At 41.0% G+C, this 16,523-nt stretch overlaps 1 protein-coding gene across 1 annotated transcript in view; it reads right to left on the reverse strand.

Moving 5' to 3' along the window:
• ADAMTS20 (ADAM metallopeptidase with thrombospondin type 1 motif 20) overlaps positions 1-16,523 on the reverse strand; it is a 298,171-nt gene that overhangs the window by 76,402 nt on the left and 205,246 nt on the right. The gene's annotated exons all lie outside the window — the stretch shown is intronic.

A 16,523-nucleotide genomic window follows, 5' to 3' on the forward strand; every position in this document is an offset into this window, starting at 1 on the left:
AGTCTTTCTAAAGGACAAAAAACTCTGGGACAGATCTATACATTGATTTGAACTCTAGAACCACTGAATAGGTGAATCCTTGTTAAGTACTGTAACATTTAATTTCCATTTATGCTACTGTTGTCTATATCTGATTTACCCATTTTTCTTGTCTTTTTATTAAATGGTACCTGAAAATCGGTAAGCTTTATATCCAATGCCCTAAGCCAGAAGTAAAAAGACCCTGCCTCTGTGAAATGCACGAATATATATACTGTGAAACATGCACGTTTCTGTTAAAACACGTGGTGGTTATGGCAGCTGTTGTTTGCATGTAAAGGGTTAACTGCTGATATCCCAGTGTCTCACACTCTCAGTCTGCTGGCATATTGTTGTCCTATGAGTTGGAAAATCAGGGTGAGGCTGACTATTTTTAAAAAGGCTTCTTTTCATTTTTTAATAACTTCACCATACTTTCTACTAGAAAAAAATGTAAGGTCATAGGGACACTTTATCCTCAGGTGTATACAGGTGCAGCAGTTGAAATGGTTTAACCCAGCTGCACCTCTGGCTCTTCTGGACCAATTGTTACACTGAAATAGTCAGTATTTTTGTGTAACGCAATTCTTGTGTATTTTTGTGTAATGCAAATTGAGAAAATAAACTAAACATCGGTGCATGCCTTGGGGGAGATATAAGTATTTGTGGGGCCTAATGAGCCAGATGTTTTGTGCTTGTAGATCCATGAGATGTAAAAATCAACCCTGTCCTAGATAAAATATATCTTTATTCACTCTTTAACCATTACACTTACATTACAATGTTCACAGGTCAGAACAATAAAAATTGCAAATGGGGGAGGGGGTGCAAAAGGTAGGAAAAGACAATTGTCGATCACTAATGTATATTGTACTAACTAGGCCTATTTTAATAATTTTCACAGTTTTGCTTTGAATCTGTTTAAAACCTTCCTAGCCCCTACAATAAATATTTAAATTGATATTTCACCATGTTTGGACAATTTCTCCAAAATTTTCTCAGCATTATTTCCCACATTTGTCACCATAATTCAACAAAAGAAAGTAACCAGAAAAGTCTTTTTATGGTTCGTATTTTTTTTTGTAATTCTTTATTTTCAACATAGCAGGGGGAACCAAACAGAAGGTTCACCGTAATACAAACAAAAAAAGAGGATGCAACAGACAAACGTCACAGTACAGATAGCAGCCATGGCCTGGTGCAAGGATGTTAAAAATTGAGAGTAAACAATCAGGTTGCAAGAAGCAGAGGATCTGCTCCATGGCCATGGCGGTACAACCACTTTAGTAGAATGTTACATCAATCATCAAGGAGGTATTGTGACAATAGACACAGTATATAGTCACTGACCGTAACCACAAGGGCAATGATGCAGAGAGACAAAAAATAAACAACAAGATGAATAGGCTCAGCCGGATACGGGAGAAAGTTCGGTGGCTGAGGGGAAGGGGGTATGTGTAAAAGATAGAGCAGGGAGAAAGGGGGTCTACTGGCTATCTTTAGGAGAAAATAACAAATAGGAACAGAGCAAAAACAGGATGAGGAGAAAGACACAGGAAAGAGAACCAGGATAGAACCAGTAAGAGGATGGGATCGGCAAGATAAAGCAAATACAGAAGAAAGGGCAAAGGAGCACTGTCCCTCCTGGAACAGATCAATTGGGTCAAGGATAAGAGGAGTACTCATGGAGCACGGGAAGAGGCATTCAGGTGAGCGTCCGTGAAAAATCTCCTCTCTGTCGTATAGGGTGGCGGTGAGATTCTCCATGTCCCTAAGTTCGATTACCTTAGAGAACCATAAGGAGAGAGGAGGAGGGTGGTCACATTTCGAACAACACGGAATACATGCCTTAGCATCATTTAGCAATTGCATGGTGAGGGAAGCCTTGTATTTCTTAATTGGTCTCCGTGAGGTGCAACAGGCAGCCCGCAGGGTCATCCCTCAGGTCTACAGAAATAAGATGTTTGATGATGTCTGTCACCCCATGCCAAAAAGTTTGAAGCCTTGTGCACTGCCAGAAGACATGGAAGAGAGAACCACTTCCCGATCCACAGCACCAGCATACATTAGGGAGCTGCGGAGAGATGCGGTGAAGAGTGGATGGAACCTGGTACCAGCGCATCAAGAGTTTGTAATTGGTCTCCTGGATTTTAGTGGCCAAAGAAGACTTGTGAGCAAGAAATAAAATTTTCCCCTTTTGAGCCGGGGTAAAGGTCCTTCCCAAATCCCGCTCCCATTTAGAGAGAAAGGGGGGTGCAGAGTACTGATCCGGCCTGATCAGAAATGAGTAGATGGTAGAGAGGCTGTGTTGAATTGGTTCGCCTTTATGGCAAAGTGTTTCAAAAGGGGTCAACTTACAGGAGATACCAGGGTGTAGCAGGAGAGAATGGAGGTAAGAGTAGAGTTGTAGACCCTTCCAGAAGTTCAGTGAAATCCACAAGATGCGAGTAGCCGGAATCAGCAAGGTGAGCAAAGTAGGGGTCAACGCACTCCCAGGTTATGGTTCGTTTTTAACAATGTATACTTTATTTCATTTTTGGCTCTGCTGGGGATGAACTAATGTCTATAGGTAACAAGCAGATCCTGATTGCTAAGGCTTGAGTGTACAAGAGGTCAGGCTGGAAAGCCCTGTCTAATTGGTGAACACTTTTCAATGCCAAGATCCTGCTTGCTGGGGCTTGTTGAGTGTAGCAGAGATCAGGCTAGAAAGCCCTGTCTAATTGGTGCACACTTTTCAATGCCATTAAGCAAAGATGAATAGTTAGGTGATGCAACCATTTGTGTTCAAGAGACTTGGCCATGGACATTGATGGCTTGCAAATTTGGGAAAGTACATTACTTTTAATGGACCGAAACATTTCTCAAAGTCAGTGGTGGGCTGTCAGGGCCAGCAAGTCCTTTTCTGCTGGCCTAAACTAAACTATCTGACTCACTGACTTATGCTTTAATATACTTTTTCCATGAATGTGTTATACCTAATGGTTTGTTTTCTTTATTACATAGCTTTTCTCTTGGTTTCACTGCTTCCAGTAGTGAATGTTTATGTTAGAACTTCTATCCAATCATATTTCAGTCATTTTAGCCATCATGTGTTGCCAGGGTCAAAGAAATCTGCCTTGAGGCCTTCAGAATCAACAGTACAGGTGCCTGTAGTGTACAGTAAATGGCAATTAAACAAGCTTTAATCAATCTGATTTTGGGTTTGCGACACCAGATCCATCTAGCAGCCCTATGAAGTTGAATTTTTAAGGTTACAGACAAAAATTTCTAGATTAATTCAGGTAGGACATCACTCAAGGCCTAGGTATGAAATGCACGGCCCACCACTGCTCAACGTGCTCTATTTTGTTTGTTATATTTTGCTACATTGTAGCATTTTGGTTTTCAGTCTATCCACTTTTAACCATTTTTCACTCCCTATCAGATTACTTAATTTATTAATTGCACCCTGAGCATGGTAGCTACATTTTCACAGCCATAATTAATTTCTAATGTGAATACAAACTTAAAAGTGCATGAGTTAATATGGAAACAAATCTCAGCAGATAACGTTTACATGGGGCTTTGACTCTTTTCAGATTTGTTAATATTTGTGTTTTGTGCCCATTACAGTATGTGTGCTGATATGAAAGTGCTCACAGTTCTCAGCAATACAGGCTTCACCTTCACAGGATATACATTCGAGGTAGATAGGGAAATCCCCATCAGAGCTTTGAGGAAGACAGTATGCCCTTGGAATGCATCTACTGTTCAGTGTGGACCTAGTCTCTAGATTGGACATCCATCTCCCGTACTTTTGTTGGGATTGTGGTTCAGTTCATGTTATTACGTTTGCAACCACATGGCATTTTGCATGCCTTTCAATTAATAAATGTTTTTGTTTTTTTAAGATAAGGTACAGGCACCTTTCCTACTATTTTGATGTTTAGAACTAAAGATCCCCTAAATGAAAGAGGACAGCATAACCTGAAGCATTTCCTGCTGCCACACTGATGTCTTGGCTCTTCAGGTCCTTTACTCGTAGGCTACCTTGTTTTTTTCACGTAACTTTATCATTGATGTGTTGTTTTTGTTTACTATTAGTTCATACTAGACCTAATCTGGTTGATATCAAGAATGATGGCTAAAAAATTTGAAATTTAAGGCACAGTTGTGGGCAAGGATTGCTACAAGTAAAAGAAAAATCTCACGTCCTCTTTAAAGGTGAATCTCCCATCACCCATGCTCAAGAATGATGTAACCGAGCCACAGATTTAACAAGTCTCGGAAATTCAAACCACAACACCTGGATGCCAGCTGAGTATTTAGCAGATGTTCCACAACTATATAGTATATTTCTTAAATAAATTGTTAAATTAGCATTTATTATTCAACATTCCTGTTACTCCCAAAACAAATACTGTAAAAACTTATTTATATTCCAAATTATAGATTAGTTATATTGTCGAACACAGTTTCCTTAAGTAAAGGAAATATATGACCACAAAATTTAACACAACTGTTTATAGACTTACTGTACTGGGAAATATTGTGTCATTGCCAGAAATGAAGAAAAGGTAAAAGCAAGAAGCAAAAGTACATGAAAAAGACTGTTTTACAACCAAATACACAGGGGTACTGTATTTTACCAGGTGATATTTCTTAATAAGACACTGCAGGATAAAAAACACTGCTATGATGTACAGTTTTATTGCATCCCATTCATTCTTTTTATTCCAGCATGCTCATTTGTCCTTTTGATTGCTAAAGCCATATTTGAATTTTTTTTTTTTTTTGCACATGTGCCTAAATGCACATATTTATATGCAAATGCACTTGGGAAGCACATTGACTAAATGGCTAGCATTTCTGCTTGGCAGTACTAGGGTTGTTGGTTTGAATCCCAGCCATGGCACCACTTGCCTAGAGTTTGCATTTTCTTCCTGTGCCTGCGTGGGTTTCCTCCCACACTGCAAAGACATGTTGGCAGGTTAATTGGATCCTGTCCAAATTGTCCCTAGTATGTGTATGTATGAGGGTTAGGGACTGATGTGAATATACAATATATATGTGTAAATCGCTGCGTAAATTGACGGCACTATACCTGAAATAAATAAATGCACTTAGTAACTGCAACAAAAACAATATAAAATTATGAAAGTAAAGGACCTGTAGAATAAAGTTGCGATAGGTAAACTTTTTATGTCAATTGATACCAGTGTTACGGTTTATAAAATGTATATGTATATTTTCATTAAAAAGTCCAGTAAATTAATTTTACGGCACACAAACATACTAAAATCCCAATTTATTTTTTAAATATAAAAATGAGGTTGTGTCAAGTGGATACTAAATATGCTTAGCTTCAAAACTGCATAAACTTGTGAAGCTTTTGATTCCAAAAATTATCCATATCACTCTAAAAAGGGTTTGTTGGATTTAATTAAAAAATAAGGCAGCATTTTGCATTCAGCATTACATGACAAAAAAATTACCTTTTTGTTTTATGTCAAAACCAGTACTTGAAAAAGGTACAATCATTTCTTGTAAGCTATTCTAAAGTAACATTTTGTGCTTACCCAATTATGAATATTTGGTTAGGAAAACTTAAATTAAGTGAGCCATACATATTTAGAATATTATGCCGTGTTAACAAATTGTTGCTGTATTACAGGCATTCATTTATAGTTGATACACTCAAGGCATTTACATTCTAAGTTCCTAGATCAAATAAAAATGGCAATTACCTTGCAGGGTCTTTGGACTGTGCAAAGAAACCTATGCAAGCACAGACAGAACACGCAAACTCCATGTAACTTGTGTCCTGGCCAAGATTCAAACTGAGGACCCTACTACTGCTAGGCTGAAGTGCTAACCACTAAGCCACTTAGTTCTGATTTTTCTTATCACTCCTTGTTTGTAATGTGAAGTGAATGAAGGAAATTCAGAAAGACAGAACTATATTGTTACACTAAAAAATAAAATATTTTTTATTGCCATATATAAAGAACTTTACATTACCAATAAAATGCCTCATTAATGTTAATACATTTACAATATAGTAGGTACAGTTTTAACTTTTTTTTCTTTGTTGTAAAATTGACTTTTTCATATGAAGTGACATTTCAGCCTTATAGTCATATTATATACAATTTAATAGTGATGCATTTTTATTGTTAGGTTTTTTTATAGATATGGTAATAAAGAAATAACTTTTTAGTGTAGCAATACAGTTATGTTAATAACATTTTTCTGCATCCATAATTAATTACCAGAAATGATAAAATTAAAATGAAGGCTAAGTGGATAACTACTACTGCCTTTTAGCAGTGGGGTCCTCAGTTTGAATCTTGGCCAGGGCACTATCTATCAGGACACAGAGTTTGCAGGTTCTCTCTGTGCTTCGATGGGTCTCTTTCCACATTCCAAAGACCTTTCTGGTAGGTTAAATCACAAGATCATTTAGGGCATGGACTAATGTGTAAGTATTTAGTGTACTGCATAAAATTATCAGTGCTATATAAATGCTTGTAATATATTGTATGAGGCAAGGTTTTACTAACATAACATAAAATTCTAAATTCATATGACTCACTTAAGTTTTCTGAATGAATATCTTAACTGATAACACACAGAATGTTAAAGCAGTATTAAACCCAAAAACACAAATGGAATAGATTGCAGCCTTCCAATTCTAAGATGTGATTTTTGCATTACTTTTCAGGTTTTAGGCTTTGTTTCCCTTATTTTCACCTGATGATCTGGCCATTAATACACTTCCTGTGTTAAGGTGTCTCCTAAGGCAGAGTAACAGAGTTTCCATTGGACAGCAGCATTGTCTGGAGAGGGTATTGTTAGAAAAACTAGTAGATTTAAGCCTGGTACACACGATGGGAATATCAGACAAACGATCGGCCATTTTTTTCCATACTAGTCTCATATCAAAAACGAGTTATGAAAATTCTTGTAAGACAGTATACAACTTCCCCTGTTAATGTAATTTATTGTATTGTAATGTAGTCTTTTACATGGATGAATACTGTACTGATTAAATGAAATTAATTTGTTCTGTTATTTCATGAGAACATTTTTTATGCTTGTTCCTTTAGGATAATTTAGCTTGAACTGTTGTGATCGTCTCTCAGAAGCTGTGTACAAATCAGATTTTCATATGTGTGTTTCAAAAATGTTTTTTTCATCTGATTTTCTCGTCATGTGTACTAGGCTTTAGATCAGGGGTCCTCAAACTTTTTAAACAGGGGGCCAGTTCACTGTCCCTCAGACTGTTGGAGGGCCGGACTATATTTAAAAAAAAAAAAATTGCTATTAGTAAAATACCAATATATATAGATATATATATATATATATATAGCTCTACAAAAACAATATACCAGCAATAACTTTGCCCACACAGAGACATACAGACTGCACTGCGCATCAATGCAGTCTGATCAGTGCCCATCAATGCAGCCTTACCAGTGCCCATCAATGCAGCCTCACCAGTGCCCATCAATGCAGCCTCACCAGTGCCCATCAATGCAGCCTCACCAGTCCCCATCAATGCAGCCTCACCAGTCCCCATCAATGCAGCCTCACCAGTGCCCATCAATGCAGCCTCACCAGTGCCCATCAATGCAGCCTCACCAGTGCCCATCAATGCAGTCTGATCAGTGCCCATCAATGCAGCCTCACCAGTGTTCAACAATGCAGCCTCACCAGTGCCCATCAATGCAGTCTGAACAGTGCCCATCAATGCAGCCTCACCAGTGCCCAACAATGCAGCCCCACCAGTGCCCATCAATGCAGTCTGATCAGTGTCCATTAATGCAGCCTCACCAGTGTCCATCAATGCAGTATGATCAGTGTCCTTCTCCTCGGCTGTCTGTCACTGCCCAGCGCGGGAGAACTGCAGGCAGCCCCTCCAGAGATCACAGACTCCAGCCCTCTATCATTTACTCACTGTGCCAGCTGGATCTACATCCCCAGCACACAGTACTATCACTGGGGGTGGAGCCGAGGAGCAGGTGAGGGAGCTGAGGGAGGGAGGGAGAGCAGAGCCAGTCAGAGCGGTGCTGGTGGAATGAAAGTGAAAGTATGCAGGGGATGCCACCGTGAAAGTACTCAGAGGGATGCCAAATATATCAAAACACCTGCGGGCCGTAGTTTGAGGACCCCTGCTTTAGATGGACTTTAACCACTTCAATACTGGGCACGTTTACCCACATCCTGCCCAGGCCAATTTTCAGTTTTCAGCACTGTAGCAGCGGGCCGGTACACTGATCAGTCTTCGGCTATGTTCGATGGACACAGCTGGTGACAGATCGTGGCACAGCATAGCCCACAGGCATTGTCGAGATGACATCCAGGAAGACATCATATGACGTCCACTCAGATCGATGAAAGTCTTGCACAGCCGTCATTGTGCTATAGGCTGAATGGGAACTGGTTAAATAAGTGACCAACATATTAAAGCCAAATTCGGCCTAACACTTTTTAGGCAGTTAGATCCAACAGTTTTTTTTTCTCTTTGGTATAAAGGTTTTACATAAACGAATAAGACCTGACCTTTGTAAGCATCCCCTTTATTATTATATGCTTTGTCTCAACCCTCTAACTGCCATTTTTGGGGGACAGCTTGAGCTGTTAAAGAAGTTGAAAAATAACAGGCTCAACAATTACAAACACTAAGTTCTAGTGGGACTCAGAAAGACAGGCAGTTTTGTTAATGCTAGTGACAGACTGCATCATAAACAGTTGTGTTCAAAATAATAGCAGTGTGTTGAAAAAGCGAATAAAGCTCAAAATCCTTCTAATAGCTTTTATTTCCATACACACAAATGGATTGGGAACACTACACATTCTATTCCAAATCAAAACATAAACAAAAATATATCAAATTTGTGTTGTTCCTCCAAAAAAATTGAAGAAAAGTGAATATTAGACTGTTCAAAAAAATAGCAGTGTTTGTATTCTTCTTTACAAACTCAAACATTCACTATATAAACTGAAAAATGTTTGAAGATTTTGCTTTCCTTTGAATCACTTAATTAATATTTAGTTGTATAAGCACTGTTTCTGAGAACTGCTGTACATCTGTGTTGCATGGAGTCAACCAACTTCTGGCACCTGTGAACAGGTATTCCAGCCCAGGATCATTGGACTACATTCCACAGTTCTTCTCTATTTCTTGGTTTTGCCTCAGAAACTGCATTTTTGATGTCACCCCCCAAGTTTTGGGCTGGCCACCCCCCAAGATTGGGCTGGCCACTCCATCACGTCAATCTTGTTGGTCTGGAACCAAGATGTTGCACGTTTACTGGTGTGTTTGGGGTCGTTGTCTTGTTGGAACACCCATTTCAAGGGCATTTCCTCTTCAGCATAAGGCAGCATGACCTCTTCAAGTATTCTGATGTATTCAAACTGATCCATGATCCCTGGTATGCGGTAAATAGGCCCAACACCGTAGTATGAGCAACATCCCCATATCATGATGCTTGCGCAACCATGCTTCACTGTCTTCACAGTGTACTGTGGCTTGAATTCAGTGTTTGGGGGTCGTCTGACAAACTGTCTCCGGCCACTAGACTCAAAAAGAACAATCTGACTTTCATCAGTCCACAGAAAAGTTGCGCCATTCCTCTTTAGGCCAGTCAATGTGCTCTTTGGCAAATTGTAACCTCTTCAGCACGTCTTTTTTTCAACAGTGGGACTTTGCGGGGGCTTCTTGCAGATAGCTTGGCTTCACATAGGCGTCTTCTAATTGTAACAGTACTCACAGGTAACTTTAGACCTTCTTTTATCTTCCTGGAGCTGATTGTTGGCTGAGTCCTTGCCATTTTGGCTATTCTTCTATCCATTCGAATGGTAGTTTTTCGCTTTCTTCCACGTCTTTCAGGTTTTGGTTGCTATTTTAAAGCATTTGCGATCATTTTAGCTGAGCAGCCTATCATTTTCTGCACTTCCTTATATGTTTTCCCCTCTCCAATCAACTTTTTAATCAAGGTATGCTGTTCTTCTGAACAATGTCTGGAACGACCCATTTTCCTCAGAATTTCAGAGAGAAATGCACTGTAACCAGCATGTACAACATTTGCTGCCTTCCTTCCTTAAATAAGGGCAATAATTGCCACCTGTTTTTCAAAGAATGACTGACTTCACTAATAGAACTCCACACTGGTATTATTTTGAACATGCCCCTTTCAATTAGTGATTCAATTACACAGAAACAGCAGCATGCATGTCATGACTGTTGGGTCTGTTGGATTTCTATTACTCTACTACACCCGCTAGTAAATTATTTGCCATGTAGAAATATCATTTCTACCAAAAACAGTTCTTGATCAGGTTAGTGATGTCTGACTGCTATTATTTTGAACACAACTGTATATCATTTTTTATCTTGTCTTTTGTACCACTTTAAGTTAGAGTAGCTTATAGTAAATTGTATGTGTTAAGTACTAGTTTTTCACATGTCAATTATGTTAATGAATGTTTTATATGTTTATCATTTATTTAAAAAGCTGAATGCAAAATGCCCTAAGATTTTTACATAAAATCCACCAAAACAATTTTTTAGAATGTAGGTGACACTTTAAAAGTCTTTACACTCTCATAATTTTAGAGTTAACCATAAGTGATGGTTCTAGAGTTAATTTGCTTATTCTGGTATGCATGGGAATACCTAATATGTTTTACATGATCATTCTTTATGTACACGTGTGCACCCTATGTGCATGTTTGCATTTGTATGTGTACTTTGGGGCATTTGAAAAATTTGGGGGAATCTTTTTTTTTTATTTATTTTATAAAACGTCAATTTTCAAAACTTTTAAAATAGTTTTTCTTAACTTTTTGGGGTTTACATATACTTCAAGTCTTCTTTTTTTCAATAATTGTTATTGATTTTCAAAAGTAGGTTAATAACAGAAAGACAGGAAAGCCACTACCAGCTGGATCAAAAATACATAAGCCATACTGACATTTGCGAGTACAGCAATAAAGCAGAAAGTCAGAAATCAAATTGACCATTCTTTACAACAAAATTGTGTTAACATCAAGAATAGTCAAGAAAGTAATGAGAGTTACAAACTGTAGCAAACGAAAGAGAGAAAGTAAAAAAGAACCTTATAAGTCTGGATCTTGTTCTGAGTATAATTTACTCCATGGGTGCCACATTTAACCATTTTTTAATATTTACCTATTGTAAATGCAAATCTAACATCATATGTACAGTGAAGCTGAACTACGTTTACAATATCTTTTATTGAGAGTGTTTTGGGGGATTTCCATAATCTAGTTATGGAAAGTCTGGTGGCAAGAGTACGTGGGTAACTGTTATCCTAAAATTGGGAGGAATATCTTACATGCTTATATTAAGGAATGCCAGACTTGGCAAAAAGTGTATATGCAAGCCAGTAATTTGTGAGATCATTTGGAAAACTGCAAGCCAAAGAGTAGAGTTTGCTACAGGACCAAAAAATATGATATGATATATGTTTCCTACTTGTCCACGCTGTCTCCAGCACTGAGGAGATGTGTTTTTGCAGAATTTGGAAATGCGGTAGGGGGTTAAGTACCATCTAAGCTACATTTATGAGACATTTCCCATAGATTGTCATGCCTAGTTGCTCTATATGTTGTGGAAAGGGTTTTTGGCCATTGAACGTCAGAGAAGGATGTATCCAAGTACCTCTCCCATGCTAAAATAGGAGATGCTTTTAGAAATGTAATTTTGCTTTTAATGGTCAGGTAAAAAAAATATGCCTCATTTGATTTTAAAATAATAATAAACAGAAAGCGCCAATCATCAAAATAATTCTATAAAAAGCTGCAAACTTCTAACCCAAAAATATTGGTGAAAAAATAAAAAACAACAAAATCAGAATGCGCTTATATCATATATCGTGCAAAACTGTGCAAAGATTATAAATATATATTGTAAAAAAGAAACCCCAGTGAATCTCAACATAAATTGTTCATATACAAAAGTCCAAAATCCCAAATTATTTCTTCTTAAATCAAATAAATCCACCGTGCTCAATCCACCACCAGATGAATGGAATAAACTCACCAGAGCTAGATGCTGATCAAATTATAAATTTCGTTACATGCTTTTGTGCATCTCTATCGCTTGTTATACCAGTGTCAGGTGGACACTTGCTTTGTGAGTAATATGAATTTTAAATAAACATACATAGTTTTTACGTACTGCACCATCATGCCTTTTCTTTATTTTGGAGTGATACTATCATGTGTTTGGAGGATGACCGCTGTATAAAAAGTCCTGGCCATATCGTAGAGTGGTTGCGGAGTATTGCTCCTGGTGCCTGGATTTCTAATTACAGGAGGGTGTTTCCTTGGATTTTCTCATCGCTCCCAGAGCAAATACGCTTGTGCTGATTTATAATTTGATCAGCATCTAGCTCTGGTGAGTTTATTCCATTCATCTGGTGGTGGATTGAGCACGGTGGATTTATTTGATTTAAGAAGAAATAATTTGGGATTTTGGACTTTTGTATATGAACAATTTATGTTGAGATTCACTGGGGTTTCTTTTTTACAATATATATTTATAATCTTTGCACAGTTTTGCACGATATATGATATAAGCGCATTCTGATTTTGTTGTTTCTCATTTGATTTTAGTCTGGTCTAAAGTATTATACTTCAAATCTTTTGAAGTTCAATGATGCCTCATGGCAGCATTCATAATTTAAAATCATAAAATGTATCAATTACTAAACTTTCTTAAATCCTTATAAAAAGAAAATTATAATTCCAGACTGTTATACAAGAACTGATGCATAATGCCACATTGCATGGTAATCATATGGTTTGTCTTTATTGCCCAACAGCCACAAAAAGATTCATATTGTGAGATTTCAACTAATATTTTTAGTATGGGAGGGTGGGGGAGTAATATAGATATTTCTTATCACATGCGACCCAGAATGGGGAAGCACTTTACCCAAATAGGGACCTAATGCAAGATCTTGAGAAAGATGAGAGAAAACTCCTTTGCTCTGTTAGCAGATTTTTAAATCTATTTTGGAGAGTTATTCAGTTCTTTAATGTACTCAAGAAGTAGCAGGTTATGCTACGTTATGAAAGTGACTAGAGATGAGCGAATCGAACATGACGAAGTGGAATTCGTTTCGAAGATTAGGAAAAATTCGATTCGCGCCGAATCCGAAAATTAGCAAACTTCGGATGCACGAATCGAATTTTCCCAAAAATGGCGGCGACATGTGTGGCGACGGAGCGGGGATCTCTGGGAAGGCGCGCAGACAAGGCGCGCTGACCCATAATGCATTCATTCATGACATGTGATCGCATTAGCCAATCAGCAGCCAGCCAGCCAGCACTGTGTAATGGTGGAGCTATAAATCGCGGCCATCTTAGAATTCTCCATTAGCCTCCGGTCATTCAAGAGAGACAGACCTGTCTGTATTAGGGACAGAGTTAGGGCCACAGAGACTTTAGGGCCACAGAATCGTTACTCAGGGACACAGAATCGTTACTCAGGGACACAGAATTGTTACTCAGGGACACAGAATCGTTACTCAGGGACAGACACAGAATTGTTACTCAGGGACACAGAATTCTTACTCAGGGACACAGAATCGTTACTCAGGGACACAGAATTGTTACTCAAGGACACAGAATTGTTACTGAGGGACACAGAATCGTTACTCAGGGACACAGAATCGTTACTCAGGGACACAGAATCGTTACTCAGGGACACAGAATTGTTACTCAGGGACACAGAATTGTTACTCAGGGACACAGAATCGTTACTGAGGGACACAGAATCGTTACTCAGGGACACAGAATCGTTACTCAGGGACACAGAATCGTTACTCAGGGACAGACACAGAATCGTTACTCAGGGACACAGAATCGTTACTCAGGGACAGACACAGAATCGTTACTCAGGGACACAGAATCGTTACTCAGGGACACAGAATCGTTACCCAGGGACACAGAATCGTTACCCAGGGACACAGAATCGTTACTCAGGGACACAGAATCGTTGCTCAGGGACACAGAATCGTTACTGAGGGACACAGAATCGTTACTGAGGGACACAGAATCGTTACTCAGGGACACAGAATCGTTACTCAGGGACACAGAATTGTTACTCAGGGACACAGAATCGTTACTGAGGGACACAGAATCGTTACTGAGGGACACAGAATCGTTACTGAGGGACACAGAATTGTTACTCAGGGACACAGAATCGTTACTGAGGGACACAGAATCGTTACTCAGGGACACAGAATTGTTACTCAGGGACACAGAATTGTTACTCAGGGACACAGAATCGTTACTTTCTGCTTCACAACCACTATTGTACGTTCAAAGAGTTAAATCCTGTTTTATGTTTGGGGTGCTTATTGAATTAAAGAGTATGTCAGACAACACGCAGAGGAGTGGCAGAGGAGGCAATGTTTCAGGAGCGAGCAGACGTGGCAGCAGAGGAAGGGGTCGAGGCAGCACTAGTCGCAGCCAGAGGCCAGTGCTCCCGGTGTCATCCAGCGGTCGTGTCTCCACCGACAACCCTGCCGTCATCGATTGGTTGACTCGGTCGTCTTCCTCTTCCCAGGTCACCTCTGACACCTACAGCCAACGGTCGGTGGGTACGTCAGACACAACCGTTAGTTGGCATGGCCCGGGAGCAAGCCCACTGAAATCACGTGTCCTCTACCTGCCCCTGTCCTTTGGTGTTCCCTCACCAAGCGAAGTATCGCATGCTGTGGGCTCAGCCCCACTGTACAGTGAGGAAGAGCTAACAGAGGGCGGTCAGGAACGGGGGGAGACATCCGCCTCTTCAGCAGCCAGGCGAAGAAGTACTGGCGAGGAGAGTGGCCCGGTAGCCGGTCTAGAGACAGGTCTGTCTCCTGACCCACACGCAGCCGAGGGGGCTAGTAGTGACGCGGAGACCCTAATTGATGATGATGAGGCTGATCGCACTTGGCAGCCTCGTCGTCATCAGGCTATTGCTTCCGCATCATCAGGAGAAGAGGGTGCCAGCTTGCCAGCGAGCAAAACAGTCGATGGGTTGCCCAGGAGGCAGCAGGGTCGCAGCAGTGTCAGTGGAGGCAAACGGCCACGGAGTAGAGCACCAGCTCCACTGCAGCCTACCACCACGGCCAGTAGTGGTGCCGGTGTGCACGGAGGAAGTAGCAGTCAGCCAGTGAGGAGTAGCGGGGGCAAAGTTTCCTACTCGGCGGTGTGGCGATTTTTCGTCAAGCCGCCCGAGGAAGTAAACGTAGCCGTATGTCGACTATGTGGCCAGAAAGTCAAGCGTGGCCAGGGGGCCCATGTTGGGACTACAGCGTTGCGTCAGCATATGCAGCGTCGCCATTCGGTGGCCTGGGAAAACCGTGATAAAGATACGGCGGTTCTGCCTGCCCCAGCCCCCGCTCCATCACCCGCTCCGTTACTTGCTCCGTCACCCGACGTCAATCGCCCTCTATCAGCCAGTCAAGGCTCCAACACCTCTGCTGAGGGGAGTTGTCGCTTGTTGGCATCTTCCGCTCGTTCAGATGCTCCTTCTCCTGCTACTCCTCTTCACGGATTCCGTCAGCAGTCTTTCTTGGAATCCGTTTCCAAGAGACAACAGTTTGCGAGCACGCACCCGACGGTGCAGAAGCTGAACGTCCTCCTGTCCAAGTTGCCGGTGCTGCAGTCCCTCCCTTTCCAAGTGGTGGACTCAGCACCTTTCCGAGAAATGATGGCTTGTGCCGAGCCGCGGTGGAGAGTGCCAAGCCGGCATTTCTTCGCCAAAAAGGCAGTGCCAGCCCTGCATTCACATGTAGAAGAGATGGTGGGCCAGTCTTTGAGCATGTCGGTCTCTGCCAAAGTGCACGGCAGCACCGACGTGTGGAGCTGTAACTACGGTCAGGGACAGTACATGTCATTTACGGCCCACTGGGTGAACGTGGTGCTGGCACAGCCGCACCAGCAACTTGGACAGGTCACGCCGCTTTTGCCTCCATGTTTGCACGTCCTTGGTCCAGCAAAGATGCCCGCCTCTACCACCTGTTCTTCCGCCGTGTCCTCAGCCGCCACCCCCGTGCCAAGTCCCATTACCCGACCGGCATATCACATGTGCAGGGCGCAACGGTGTCACGCTGTGCTGCACCTGGTATGCCTTGGCGAACGTAGTCACACAGGGGAGGAACTTCTCAGTGTAATGAACAGAGAAATCGACAGATGGCTGTCTCCGCGCAAACTGAAAATCGGAACCATGTTGACCGACAACGGAAAGAACATGGTGTCTGCTCTGCGTCAAGGAAGGTTGTGCCATGCGCCATGCATGGCTCACGTGTTCAATCTGGTTGTCAAGTGGTTCCTAAAATCCACCATCCCACTGCAAGACATCCTTAAAATGTCACGTAAACTTTGCATGCATTTCAGCCATTCCTACACCGCAAAGCACACCCTCCTTGAGCTGCAGCGGCAGAACAGAATTCCACAGCATCGCCTGATCTGCGACGTTGCAACAAGGTGGAATTCAACCC

Source organism: Staurois parvus, unplaced genomic scaffold (assembly GCF_062004578.1).
Source record: "Staurois parvus isolate SC_StPar_1 unplaced genomic scaffold, SC_StPar_1.0 ptg000147l, whole genome shotgun sequence".
Lineage (NCBI taxonomy): Eukaryota > Metazoa > Chordata > Amphibia > Anura > Ranidae > Staurois > Staurois parvus.